The sequence below is a fragment of the Elgaria multicarinata genome, chromosome 5 (genome assembly GCF_023053635.1).
Source record: "Elgaria multicarinata webbii isolate HBS135686 ecotype San Diego chromosome 5, rElgMul1.1.pri, whole genome shotgun sequence".
NCBI classification, from domain to species: Eukaryota; Metazoa; Chordata; class Lepidosauria; order Squamata; family Anguidae; genus Elgaria; species Elgaria multicarinata.
The window spans coordinates 119252205-119265777 of record NC_086175.1 but is presented as its reverse complement, the minus strand read 5'-3'; the positions used below and the strand labels follow the sequence as shown (position 1 = coordinate 119265777).

At 42.8% G+C, this 13573-nt stretch overlaps 1 protein-coding gene across 1 annotated transcript in view; it reads left to right on the top strand.

The window, feature by feature from the left end:
* CNTN5 (contactin 5) overlaps positions 1-13573 on the top strand; it is a 447440-nt gene that overhangs the window by 392794 nt on the left and 41073 nt on the right. The gene's annotated exons all lie outside the window — the stretch shown is intronic.

Here is a 13573-nt window from a genome sequence, read left to right as displayed (position 1 = left end):
TTACTCTGTACAGCACCATGTACATAGATGGTGCTATATAAATAAATAAATAAATAAATAAATAAATAATAATAATAATAATAATAATAATAATAATAATAATAATAATAGTAAAGTTATTAACAGACAATATGCAGCTCTTAGACAATTTTGGAATTCGGAGTGAGGAGTGAGAAGTGTGTGGAGTGCCCTTTTTCAAGATTCCAGAAACTGCATTCCATTTTCCTTCCCTCCTGGTTTTATTTTTATTTTTCCCTCCAACAGTCAGTCAGCAGTCTGTGCCAACAGAGCATGCTCAGTCCTCATTAGGCAGTTTTGGTCCTCCTACTACCCCACCACTCAGGGTTTTGTGGTGGTGTTTTTCGTACTTCGGGAAACCTCAGGGTCACCAAACCTGCCGAAAACTCCCTCCTGGGCATGGATGGGGCATTCCAGCTACCTAAGGACCTGGTTTGAATGAAACAGCAACCCATGCTGGGCTGTCATCCTTGTTTCTTTCAGAGTGGCTTGTCATGGCATCCGAACCTGGAATAGTTTCCTCAGTGTGGTTTGTCAACCATGCACAAGCCACCCAGAGAACCATGGCTTGTTATTGGTGGCTTGTTTTCAGAGAGAACCCAGAAGAGCGTCTTGTGCATTGTTTGTCTGAAAGAACTACAGAGCTGCTGGCAAGAGAGATGAAAAACATGACCTTTGCTAGTGTCACCTCCTGCCTCCATCTGCCACTCCTCTGATACCTTGTTGCATCCCTAGACAGTGACACTTTTTCTTTTTCCATCTTCGGGGAGATTTGTGCATATTTGACATTATTTTTATTCCAACATCAATTTCCACAAATTTAACATTATGTTTCTTTCCACCTTTTGTGGAGAATTGCACATTTTTGTTTTTATTTTCATGAAATAAAGATTCATGCAAATTTAACCCTTTTTGTTGTATTTGTTGCTTTCAGGAAGATTTGCACAAATCTACAGCAACAACTCTTCTTATTCGTAGTAACTACTGAGCTTTAGTGAATTTGCTCAAATCTCCCCCAAAGTAAACAAACAAACAAAAGGTTACACTTATGCAAATCTCCCTGAAGGTGAAAAACAGTTCTAGGAAATAAACTGTACTCTGCTAATGAACACATTTACACTCATTAGTGGAGCAGGGTGCTGAGGCTGTGTCACAAAGTTGCATGAGATACATGCCAGGAGTGGGCAGGGGAACTCAGAGGGAAAGAAGCCACAGCAGGCCTCAGACCACCTTAATATCTGTCAGGCGTAATGTGCATTAGCGAGTGAACAACCAACCCATTGTGGCTTATTTTCAGGGTTGCTTATCGTGACGTGCGAACTGGCTAATTGACTGGTACTTGGAGGTTTAAGATCACTGTTGTTCTGAGTTATATGGGTCTGACAACTCCCAGATACTACAAATTCAATCATTGGCAGTAGCTGCGCAAAGTGGAACTGTGTCTGCAACTAGGGATAGGAGAGAAATTTATTCAGTTCACATTGTAATGTGAGTTTACCTAATTCCGCAGACCAAAGCTCAGTTGTCCTTCAAAATTCACAACAGAGTTCTCCGATTAAAAAAAATGCATGGAAAAATGTGTTTATTAGGGGAAATCATTTTAATAAATTAATTATATTAGGAACAGTGCTTGCGACAAAAGTGTATAGTACCCAAAAATGCATATAAAAATGCAAGTATTTAGAGAAATGTCTGTAAAAATGCTTCTGGATTTTCATGCAAACATTTTTTGTTACAAATGCTCAAGATTCAGAACTAAGATTAGAAGAATAAGAGATGGAATGAAACCAAAACTGACAAATCCTTCTATCCCTATCAACTGTAATTGCTGCTATCACCTCTTTACTGGCATTTCAGCATGTTGCGAAAACCATTTTTTCACTGTCCCTTTGGTTTGGTTTAGTTCCTCCTCTATCTGTGTTTTTCAACAGCACCAGCTGTTGAAAATGGCTGCATCATTAGACATCACTTCCTGTTTTTATGTGTCACCCTCCTCCTCGTCCTCATGGCTCTCCATGGCAAGAACCAGGATCTTGATATCTGGCTTCTAATTTTTAACTCGGATTTTTTGCTTAGTCTTTGTTGTTTTATGGATTGTATATTGTTTCAATTGATACTGTTAGCTGCCTCTTGGGTCCCATGACAGGCCAAAAAGCAGAATATAAATATTTTAATAGATAAAATAGTGTGTGAAATGGCCTCTGGGTACATCATATATAAGCATCATATATTTCCTACACGGGTGGGCCTGGTAAATCAAAACCCTTCAAAAACGGGTTTTCACTTTGGAGGCTTCTAAATAATATGTTATTGCTTTAATAAATTTATATTAGATTTTAACAGCTGGTTTCATTCAATTAGCTTTGCTCTGGTTCCTAGGCAATTACACACCTGGTAAATTAAAATGCAGCACTATGCTGGCTCTCTTGCTTACCAGTGTGACATACTAACTATAGTCACTGAGGGCTGGTTTTTCCGATGCGACTGCCTGCCGTGTAAAAACCACCAGACATGTTTCTTTGTGGTGGAAGCAAAATACTGACAGGTGACGAAGAAAAGGCAGAACTGATCGATTCCTGTTTTGGCTCGATCTTCTCCCCAAAGAGGATTTTTGTCCCATCTGGCATATGTAACAAACAGGCTGAAGGAGTAGGAGTGCAGCTTGAGGTTGACAAAGAGATGGTGAAGGAATCTAAAAACCTTCAATGAGTTCAAATCCGGATGAAACGGATGCTAAGGAACTAGCAGATGGACTCCCAGAACCTCTATCTGTTATCTTTGAGAAATCCTGGAGAACAGGTGAAGTTCCAGAGAACTGGAACAGGGCAAATGTTGTCCCTATCTTCAAAAATGGCAAAAAGGACAATCCAGAGAAGTATATATCAACCAGGCTGATGTCAATACCTGGGAAGATTCTAGAGCAGATTATAAAGGGAAGTATAGTGTCTAAATCACAGGAAGTAATCATAGAATCATAGAATAGTAGAGCTGGAAGGGGCCTATAAGGCCATCAAGTCCAAACCCCTGCTGAATGCAGGAATTCACCTTAAAGCATTCCTGAAAGATGGCTGTCCAGCTGCCTCTTGAAGGCCTCTAGTGTGTGCATAAATTCAATAGGTCATTGGTTCCATTGCTGTACTGCTCTAACAGTCAGGAAGTTTTTCCTGATGTTCAGCCGGAATCTGGCTTCCTGTAAATTGAGCCCATTATTCCATGTCCTGCACTCTGGGATGATTGAGAAGAGATCCTGGCCCTCCTCTGGGTGACAACCTTCCAACTATTTGAAGAGTGCTATCATGTCTCCACTCAGTCTTCTCTTCTCCAAGCTAAACATGCCCAGTTCTTTCAGTCTCTCCTCATAGGGATTTGTTTCCAGACCCCTGATCATCCTCATTTCATGTTATAGGGGAGAATTTGGCATAGCTTGGCTAATTACAGTAGCCTCTCATGTTCTTTTAAATGCAGCTCCATTTGTAAGCTAAATAGAGGGGAACCAGTACCTTACGTGATTTGGAAGCTATACTATTAATGCAGCCTAAAATAGCATTCGTGAGGGGTTTTTGCAGCCATATCACACTGTTGGCTCATAGTCAGCTTGTGATCTATAACAATTCCAAAATCCTCCTCACTTGTAGTATTGCTGAGCCAAGTATCCCCTATTTTGTAACCATGCATTTGGTTTCTTTTTCCTAGGTGTAGCACTTGGCATTTATCCCTATTACATTTCATTCTGTTGTTTTCAGCCCAGTGCTCCAGCCTATCAAGATCACTTAGGTATCCCACCCAATTTTGTGTCATCCGCAAATTTGATAAGCATTCCCTGCATATCCTCACCCAAATCATTAATCATAGAATCATAGAATAGCAGAGTTGGAAGTGGCCTACAAGGCCATCTAGTCCAACCCCCTGCTCAATGCAGGAATCCACCCTAAAGCATCCCTGACAGATGGTTGTCCAGCTGCCTCTTGAAGGCCTCTAGTGTGGGAGAGCCCACAACCTCCCTAGGTAACTGATTCCACCGTCGCACTGCTCTAACAGTCAGGAAGTTTTTCCTGATGTCCAGCCGGAATCTGGCTTCCTTTAACTTGAGCCCGTTCTTCCGTGTCCTGCACTCTGGGAGGATCGAGAAGAGATCCTGGCCCTCCTCTGTGTGACAACCTTTTAAGTATTTGAAGAGTGCTATCATGTCTCCCCTCAATCTTCTCTTCTCCAGGCTAAACATGCCCAGTTCTTTCAGTCTCTCTTCATAGGGCTTTGTTTCTAGACCCCTGATCATCCTGGTTGCCCTCTTCTGAACACACTCCAGCTTGTCTGCATCCTTCTTGAATTGTGGAGCCCAGAACTGGACGCAATACTCTAGATGAGGCCTAACCAGGGCCGAATAGAGAGGAACCAGTACCTCCCGTGATTTGGAAGCTATACTTCTATTAATGCAGCCCAAAATAGCATTTGCCTTTCTTGCAGCCATATTGCACTGTTGGCTCATATTCAGCTTGCGATCTTCAACAATTCCAAGATCCTTCTCGTTTGTAGTATTGCTGAGCCAAGTGTCCCCTATCTTGTAACTGTGCATTTGGTTTCTATTCCCTAAATGTAGAACTTGGCATTTATCCCTATTAAATTTCATTCTATTGTTTTCAGCCCAGCACTCCAGCCAAGATTAATAAAAATTTTGAAGAGCACTGGGCCCAGGACTGGGCCCTGTGGTACCCTGCTCATTACCTCCACCCAGTTTGAGAAGGTACTGTTGATAAGCACTCTTTGAGTCCGATTCTGTAGCTAACTATGGATCCACCTAATAGTTGTTCCATCTAGAACACATTTAGCCAGTTCGCTAATCAGAATGCCATGGGGTACTTTGTCAAAAGCTTTGCTGATATATTATGTCCACAGCATTCCCACAGTCCACAAGGGAGGTTACCCGATCAAAATATGAGATCAGATTAGTCTGGCAGGATTTCTTCTTGACAAATCCATGCTGGCTTCTAGTAATCACTGCATTGCTTTCAAGGTGCGTACAGATTGACTTCTTTATAATCTACTCAAATAATTTCCCAGTGATTGATATCAGAAAAAGTGGTCTGTAGTTCCCAGGTTCCTCCTTTTTGCCCTTTTTAAGCCCTCTTCCAGTCGTCTGGCATTTCACCCATATTCCATGATTTTGCAAAGATAATAAACAGTAGTTTTGAGAGTTCTTCTTCCAGTTCCTTTATTATTCTAGGAAGCATATCATTGGGCCCTGGAGATTTGAAGTCATTCAAAGAAATTAGATGTTCCTTGACCATTAATTTATCAATCTCAAGCTGCAATCCTGCCCCTACAGCTTGTACTTCACTTTTTCCAGGGGGGTCATAGACCCACTTTTGGGAGAAGCCTAAGCCAATAGTTCCACTCACCTCGACCTCACTTCAAATATGGTGTCCATTTCTGGACACCACATCTGATGGCTAAATTCACCAAGGCTGCACACAGTATTAATTGTTTCTACTGCTTTTAAATTCTATACTGGTTCTAGCTTGATTAATGGTTTGTTTTTAGCTGCATATATTTATTATTTTATACAGTTTGTTTGGTTTTATCTCTATGCCACCCTGAGATCCCAGTGATATAGGGCAGGATTCAAATGTTTTAATAATAATAATGTGTCCCGTGCCCCAACAGTTATCAGTGCACTTCAATACCATTTTAAAGCAGCACTGTAAATCTAGCTTGAGACAAATGCAGAGCTGTTGCTATTCTTTCTTTCTTTTTAAGTGTCATCTGAAAGTTACCCAGAGGTTCAGCCTCTTCTTTCCTTTTCAAAAGCAGCCAGCTGCTTACTTTGCTCCATTACACTATTATGGGAAAGAAAGAAAACGGCATTAAATATGCATGTGCACCTTCACCGAAAAGCATGTTTGGAAAAGCTTTTACCACCCATCTTATGATTTAGATGGTTCCGCTGCACCATATGGACTCCTTCGGTCAAATGCAAACAGTCTAACTACTCCTCTGTTAAACCAGGCAGCACAAATCAAAGAGGACGTGGACATGGAACAGGATGCTTATCTCGGGTGATAGGTTGCATCCCACAGCCCATGTTCTTTCAAGAGTTAGGAATGCGTATCCTGCATTTTAAAGGGCAGATTCTGTGTTTTAATGGGCCAGATGGGTTTTAGGCTGAGAGCGCATAATTTTCACACCAGCTTGGGTGTTTAAAATTTTCATGACACAGGTTTGCTCTGATTTGGGGTAGGTATTTCCCCTGCCCCCATTCCAGTTGTTTACCAGGCAACACGTCTTATCTCATTCTTCTGTCTTCGTAATAAAATTGCACTCCTCGGCACTGTTCTTTTATTGGTTTCTCCTTGTTTGGTTTATTTATTTGTTTGTTTCTCTGTGTGCTGCCCCTCCATCTCTCAGGCCTGTTTGGAATATTTTCATAGTTTCCTGCTCCCCTTGAGTTATCCTCCTATTTTCTTATGCTTTCTACTCTACAGCCAACTCAACCGATTTTACAAAACAATAAAATGAGCTTTTCAGCCAAGTGTCCTTTTCCAATTCGCTTGTGTCCCACTGCAATGAACCAATTGCTCATCCATGTTCAACACAAAGAACTTAGTTCCCCCTTTTCCCAATGCCACGGGCAAGATCCCAATTTGTTTCCAGGCACAATTCAAAGTGCCTCTTTTTGCTCTTTAAAAGCCATAAATTATCTGTACATTAAAGACTCTCTTCTCCTATAAGAGCTTCTTCAAGTGGGGTGGGGGGATTATGTTTCCCTCCTGTCGCTTTGCCTCATGTTACTATCCCACAATAGGGACAAGCAGATTCCTCTTTCTTCGCACACTGAAGAAAGAGGAAGTAAACAAAGACCACATGGCCCATTCATTGGTGGTGATCGCAACTGTTTTCCTGGAATATCCCTGACTGCTTTTGTTGCAGTTTTTCTCGCTTCCTTTCTGAAGAACGTTTGTGGTGTGCCTCCCTCCCCCTTTGCCAGGTTGTCAATCAGCTGTGAAGGGCATGTGCATGGGTATCGGAAGTTTTTGGTAGTGGACCTGTCCACCATTGCCAAATGATTTGGATGGTTCTCGGCATGTTTTACCATTGAGTGTGTGGGTGAGTGTTTTTAATATGAACGTATCTCTGCACAGGAGTGCATATCCGATGGAGTTCCTATCCCCCTATGTGTTATTGCGCATCTGCGCTCCTGCGCATGCCTCACAAGTCATTAAAAAAATATGCCCCATAGCTGCGTCATCTGTGCAGCATCACCCAGTTCTGTCGATCCACATGTGCAAGCAGCTTAACAGGGCACACATGCTCTCGCAGCAGCACTCCTGTCATTGTGGTACACATCAATGCCATGTGCCCCATGAGTGCCAATCGCAGAAGCAGGGAACATTCGGAAGCATCCCTCTTCCATGCTGAATTGCCTGCAGGTGTAGATTAGCCCCCAGTCTCTCCACTATGGTGAGATGTCTTCTATTTCTATTTAAATCATAATAATTTCTAAATTTGCACCTATAAATATAAATGTGCATCTGCAAACGTTATGAAATTGGTGTCCTCTTGTTTCACAATGCATAAGCAACCACCCTAGCCACTGTCAGCACCACACAAACACCCAAAATTATCCATATCCCATAAAATGAGTCGAAGAAGACACAGAAATAGAAAAGGTGTGAGACCACCAATTCAAAAATTGTGAGATACCACCATCTAGTGACTTAATAATTTAGATTCTGTGGGGACTACCAAATTTTAATCCACCTGTGGTCAGGCTTGCCCACATTTTCATTCATTAGGCAGGAAAGGAAAAAAGTTTTCATGTTTTAATAACTAGACATATGTATTTTAACATTACATTTTTGGTTTTATTTTTTTATCATATATTCCACCATTTTTCTTCCAAGGAATCCAAGGTTGCTTACATAATCTTCCTCCTCTCCATTTTGTCTTCACAACATGTTTGGAATGCCTCAGCTATGCCTCAGTTCTCCATAACTGTAAATTCATTACTACTAGATGGCACTGGGTATGAATATACCTGAGAGAATCAGTTTGTGAAAATCCCCAGACTAATGAAATAATAATAATAATAATAATAATAATAATAATAATAATAAAACAACAACAACAACAACAACAACACTTTTTTTTACTATTAACATTACCATAACTAGCTTTAGTATTTATATACTACTTTTCCACCACTCCACAGCTTACAGTCTGTGAAGGAACTGAAATGTCTTTTAATTTTGTATATAATTTGATTTCGGTATTATAGGGTTAATTTTTATTATCAGTGTAAAATCCAAAAGGTTAAAAGTTCAGTTAATGTCTTGGTGCCACTAACAGATGGTTAGTAAGATAGGATGCCCTCAGAAGCAAGTTTGTTTACATATCATTATGGTGCCCAAAAGTCTACAGGCTGCCAGAAGTGGTTTCTGTGGAAATGTTTACAACTTGCTCAGCAGAAGAGGTTTAGGACAAGGGTGAAGTTTCTTTATTGGTCAAGAGTTGTAAGAGTGCCAACTGGCTTTAACTTATAAAAATTTGAGGCCAAAGAATAGTTTTTAAAACGTAGAGGAAGACTGAAAGGAAGGAGAATGTTGGGGTGTGGTGGTGTGGTGGGGAAGGAGGAGGAGGAGGAGGAGAGGGGAATCAGAGAACTGCTTTCTGGGAAAAGCAGAATGCTTGGAAAAGCTGAGAACTCTGACGATAAGTTGGGAAGAACTATGAGAAAATTCTAGTTAGAAATTAGCTACCCTCCTCCAGCAAAAGAGATCGTTACCTTGTCATGGTGCTGGAGCTTGAGCACCTCAAGGATGCCATGAGCTAAACCGTGAAGGGACACCCAAGACGGGAAGGTCATGGTAGAGAGGTCAGATTAAATACAATCTCTGGGGAAGGTAATGGCAATCCACCCCAGTATTCTTGCCATGAAAACTAAATGGATCGGTACAACCAGAGATATGTCGGTATACCATCGGAAGATGGGACTCCCAGGTCGGAAGATGGTCAAAATGCTACTGGGGAGGAACAGAGGATAAGTTCAACTAGCCCCAGATGTGATGACACAGCTAGCTCAAAGCTGAAAGGACGGCTAGCGGCCGACAGTGCTGGTGGTGAACGACGAATCCGATGTTCTAAAGATCAACACACCATAGGAACCTGGAATGTAAGATCTATGAGCCAGGGCAAATTGGATGTGGTTATTGGTGAGATGTCAAGATTAAATATAGATATATTGGGTGTCAGTGAACTGAAATGGACTGGAATGGGCCACTTCACATCAGATCAGCACCAGATCTACTACTGTGGACAAGAGGATCACAGAAGAAATGGAGTAGCCTTCATAATTAATAATAAAGTGGCTAAAGCAGTGCTTGGATACAATCCAAAAAATGATAGAATGATCTCAAATCGAATTCAGGGTAAGCCATTTAACATCACAGTGATCCAAATATATGCCCCAACCACAAATGCTGAAGAAGCAGAAGTAGATCAGTTCTATGAGGATCTGCAGCACCTACTGGATAATACACCAAAAAGAGATGTTATTTTCGTTACAGGAGACTGGAACGCCAAGGTGGGTAGTCAAATGACATCTGAAATTACAGGTAAGCATGGTCTAGGAGAACAAAATGAAGCGGGACATAGGCTGATAGAATTTTGCCAGAACAACTCACTGTGCATAACAAACTTCCAACAACCTAAAAGACGGCTTTATACATGGACTTCACCAGATGGCAGACACCGAGATCAGATTGACTACATCCTTTGCAGCCAAAGGTGGCGGACATCTATACAGACAGTAAAAACAAGACCTGGAGCTGACTGTAGTTCAGATCACGAACTTCTTATTGCACAATTTAGAATCAAACTAAAAAGAATAGGGAAGACCCACAGATCAGTTAGATATGAGCTCACTAATATTCCTAATGAATATGCAGTGGAAGTGAAGAATAGATTTAAGGGACTAGATTTAGTAGATAGGGTCCCGGAAGAACTATGGACAGAAGTTCGCAACATTGTCCAAGAGGCGGCAACAAAAAACGTCCCAAAGAAAAAGAAAACCAAGAAGGCAAGATGGCTGTCTGCTGAGACATTGGAAGTAGCCCAAGAAAGAAGGAAAGCAAAAGGCAACAGTGATAGGGGGAGATATGCCCAATTAAATGCAAAATTCCAGAGGTTAGCCAGAAGAGGTAAGGAATTATTTTTAAACAAGCAATGTGCGGAAGTGGAAGAAGACAATAGAATAGGAAGGACAAGAGACCTCTTCCAGAAAATTAGAAACATCGGAGGTAAATTCCAGGCAAAAATGGGTATGATCAAAAACAAAGATGGCAAGGACCTAACAGAAACAGAAGAGATCAAGAAAAGGTGGCAAGTATATATGGAAGATCTGTATAGGAAGGATAATAATATCGGGGATAGGTCAGACGGTGTGGTCAGTGAGTTAGAGCCAGACATCCTGAAGAGTGAGGTTGAATGGGCCTTAAGAAGCATTGCTAATAACAAGGCAGCAGGAGACGACGGTATCCCAGCTGAACTGTTTAAAATATTGCAAGGTGATGCTGTCAAGGTGATGCATGCCATATGCCAGCAAATTTGGAAAACACAAGAATGGCCATCAGACTGGAAAAAATCAACTTATATCCCCATACCAAAAAAGGGAAACACTAAAGAATGTTCAAACTATCGGACAGTGGCACTTATTTCACATGCCAGCAAGGTAATGCTCAGGATCCTGCAAGGTAGACTCCAGCAATTCATGGAGCGAGAATTGCCAGATGTACAAGCTGGGTTTAGAAAAGGCAGAGGAACTAGAGACCAAATTGCCAATATCCTCTGGATAATGGAGAAAGCCAGGGAGTTCCAGAAAAACATCTATTTCTGTTTTATTGACTAATCTAAAGCCTTTGACTGTGTGGATGAAAACAAATTGTGGCAAGTTCTTGGTGGTATGGGGATACCAAGTCATCTTGTCTGCCTCCTGAGGAATCTATATAACGAAAAAGTAGCAACGGTAAGAACAGACCACGGAACAACAGACTGGTTTAAGATTGGGAAAGGAGTACGGCAGGGTTGTATACTCTCACCTTACCTATTCAACTTGTATGCAGAACACATCATGCGACGTGCTGGGCTTGACGAAGGCTGGAATTAAAATCGCAGGAAGAAACATTAACAATCTCAGATATGCAGAATTGATAACTGGCAAATAGAGGGAGAAAACGTGGAGGCAGTGACTAACTTTGTATTTCTGGGTGCAAAGATTACTGCAGACACTGACTGCAGCCAGGAAATCAGAAGACGTTTACTTCTTGGGAGGAGAGCAATGACAAATCTTGATAAAATAGTTAAGAGCAGAGACACCACACTGACAACAAAGGTCTGCATAGTTAAAGCAATGGTATTCCCCGTAGTAACCTATGGCTGCGAGAGCTGGACCATAAGGAAAGCTGAGCGAAGGAAGATAGATGCTTTTGGACTGTGATGTTGGAGGGAAATTCTGAGAGTGCCTTGGACTGCAAGAAGATCAAACCAGTCCATACTCCAGGAAATAAAGCCAGACTGCTCACTTGAGGGAATGAAACTAAAGGCAAAACTGAAGTACTTTGGCCACACAATGAGAAGACAGGATACCCTGGAGAAGAGGCTGATGCTAGGGAAAGTGGAAGGCAAAAGGAAGAGGGGCCGACCAAGGGCAAGATGGATGGATGATATTCTGGAGGTGACAGACTTGACCTTGGGGGAGCTAGGGGTTGCAACGGCCGACAGAAAGCTCTGGCGTGGGCTGGTCCATGAAGTCACGAAGAGTCGGAAGCGACTGAACGAATAAACAACAGCAACATTTACCCTCATTATTTTCTTATCCTTTTGCTATGGTGTGTTTTTTGTTTGAGTGCTATATACACATGTTAAAATGTTTTATTAATAATAATTGTTATTATTTTCAGTAAACTTTTAAAATGTGTTGTTTAAACGCTTTTCTTGAGTTACTTATCCCATGCCTAGAAGTGAAACCCCATGTTATCGAAGAGTGTTTGCAAGAGACAAGAGGGTTTTACGACAGTTTGGTGGAAGCAGGGAAAGGAGAACCAGAGGGACTCCAGGTCACCAAAATTCCCTGAACTTCAAAGCTTGGTTTGGTTCACTCCCATTCACATTTGCAACCTGATATTGTCATTTTTCGGTTTGCTCAAATGGGGAACGTGGGCATTTTGAATGGGAGAAGTGTGCATTTTTCAAAACTGTGCATTTTCCCCATTGACTAATGTGTGAAATGTGCATTTTTTTTAAAAAAAAAGTGTGCAGTTGTGTGATCATTTGGGGCGAACATGTGCTCCCGTTCATGATCATGTTCAGTGTTGTGAGTGGAACATTTTCGAGTTATTTGTTAACTGAAGCAAAATTCTCATGCATTCCCAGGTGGAAGCAGCCAGGGGAAAGAAAGACTTCCACCTGGGGGAAGAAGAAATGTTATTGAAAGAGAGGGGCAAACAGGAAAGGCGTAGTCTATTTGGACTGGTGTCCATTCGACTCATGGGCCATGGCTTAGGTGGTCCTGTGACACAGTCAATAGTAAAACAAAAAGCAAAAGAACGTAAGTGATAATTACAAATCAATTAATAAAACTTCATAACATACATAATAAAACAGTGACCAGAGGGCTATAAAAATCAAGCTGGGAATCATTAAACAATAGAGAGCTGCATCTAATAGATCAGAAGCAATTAACAGACCCTGTTTTTATATTGATTAGACTACTGGACTAGGACTGGGGAGGAATAGGTTTAAATTAGGGATGTGCTCCGCTTCTAATCGGACCGGAGAAGCAGTAGCGGAGCAGGGGGCTTCGCCTGCCCTTAAGGCGGAGGCGAAGAGGATTGGGGGGCCGGTGGAGTGTGGCGAAGAGGATCGAGGTGAAGGCGGATCCTTCGCCTCGATCCGGAGCTCCGCCGGAAAGGTAAGTGGGGTTTACCGGGCCCTGCCGCTGTCGCTGTCACCCATGCGGCGACAGCAGCAGGGCCCGGTAACGCCCCCCGCCCTCCTCTCCCTTACCTGCCTCCGTCCGCGGTCTGTCAGCATCTCCAATTGAGCCCGTGGTTCCAGCAGGAAGTCTGGGCCGCACTTGCGGCCCAGACTTCCTGGTGGAACCGCGGGCTCAATTGAAGACGGCGACGGACCGCGGACGGAGGCAGGTAAGGCCCCCTCCCCCTTGGTCCCTTACCGGGCTCTGCCGCCGTCGCCGCATGGGCGGCAATGGCGGCAGGGCCCGGTAACCCCCCCGCCCTCCTCTTCCTTACCTGCCTCCGTCCGCGGTCCGTCAGCATCTCCAATTGAGCCCGTGGTTCCAGCAGGAAGTCTGGGCCATACTTGCGGCCCAGACTTCCTGGTGGAACCACGGGCTCAATTGAAGACAGCGACGGACCACGGATGGAGGCAGGTAAGGCCCCCCTCCTCCTTACCAGGCTCTGCCGCTGTCGCCGCATGGGCGGCGATGGCGGCAGGGCCCGTTAACCCCCCCTATGAGGGGGACCGGAGCTCCGATCCGGATCCG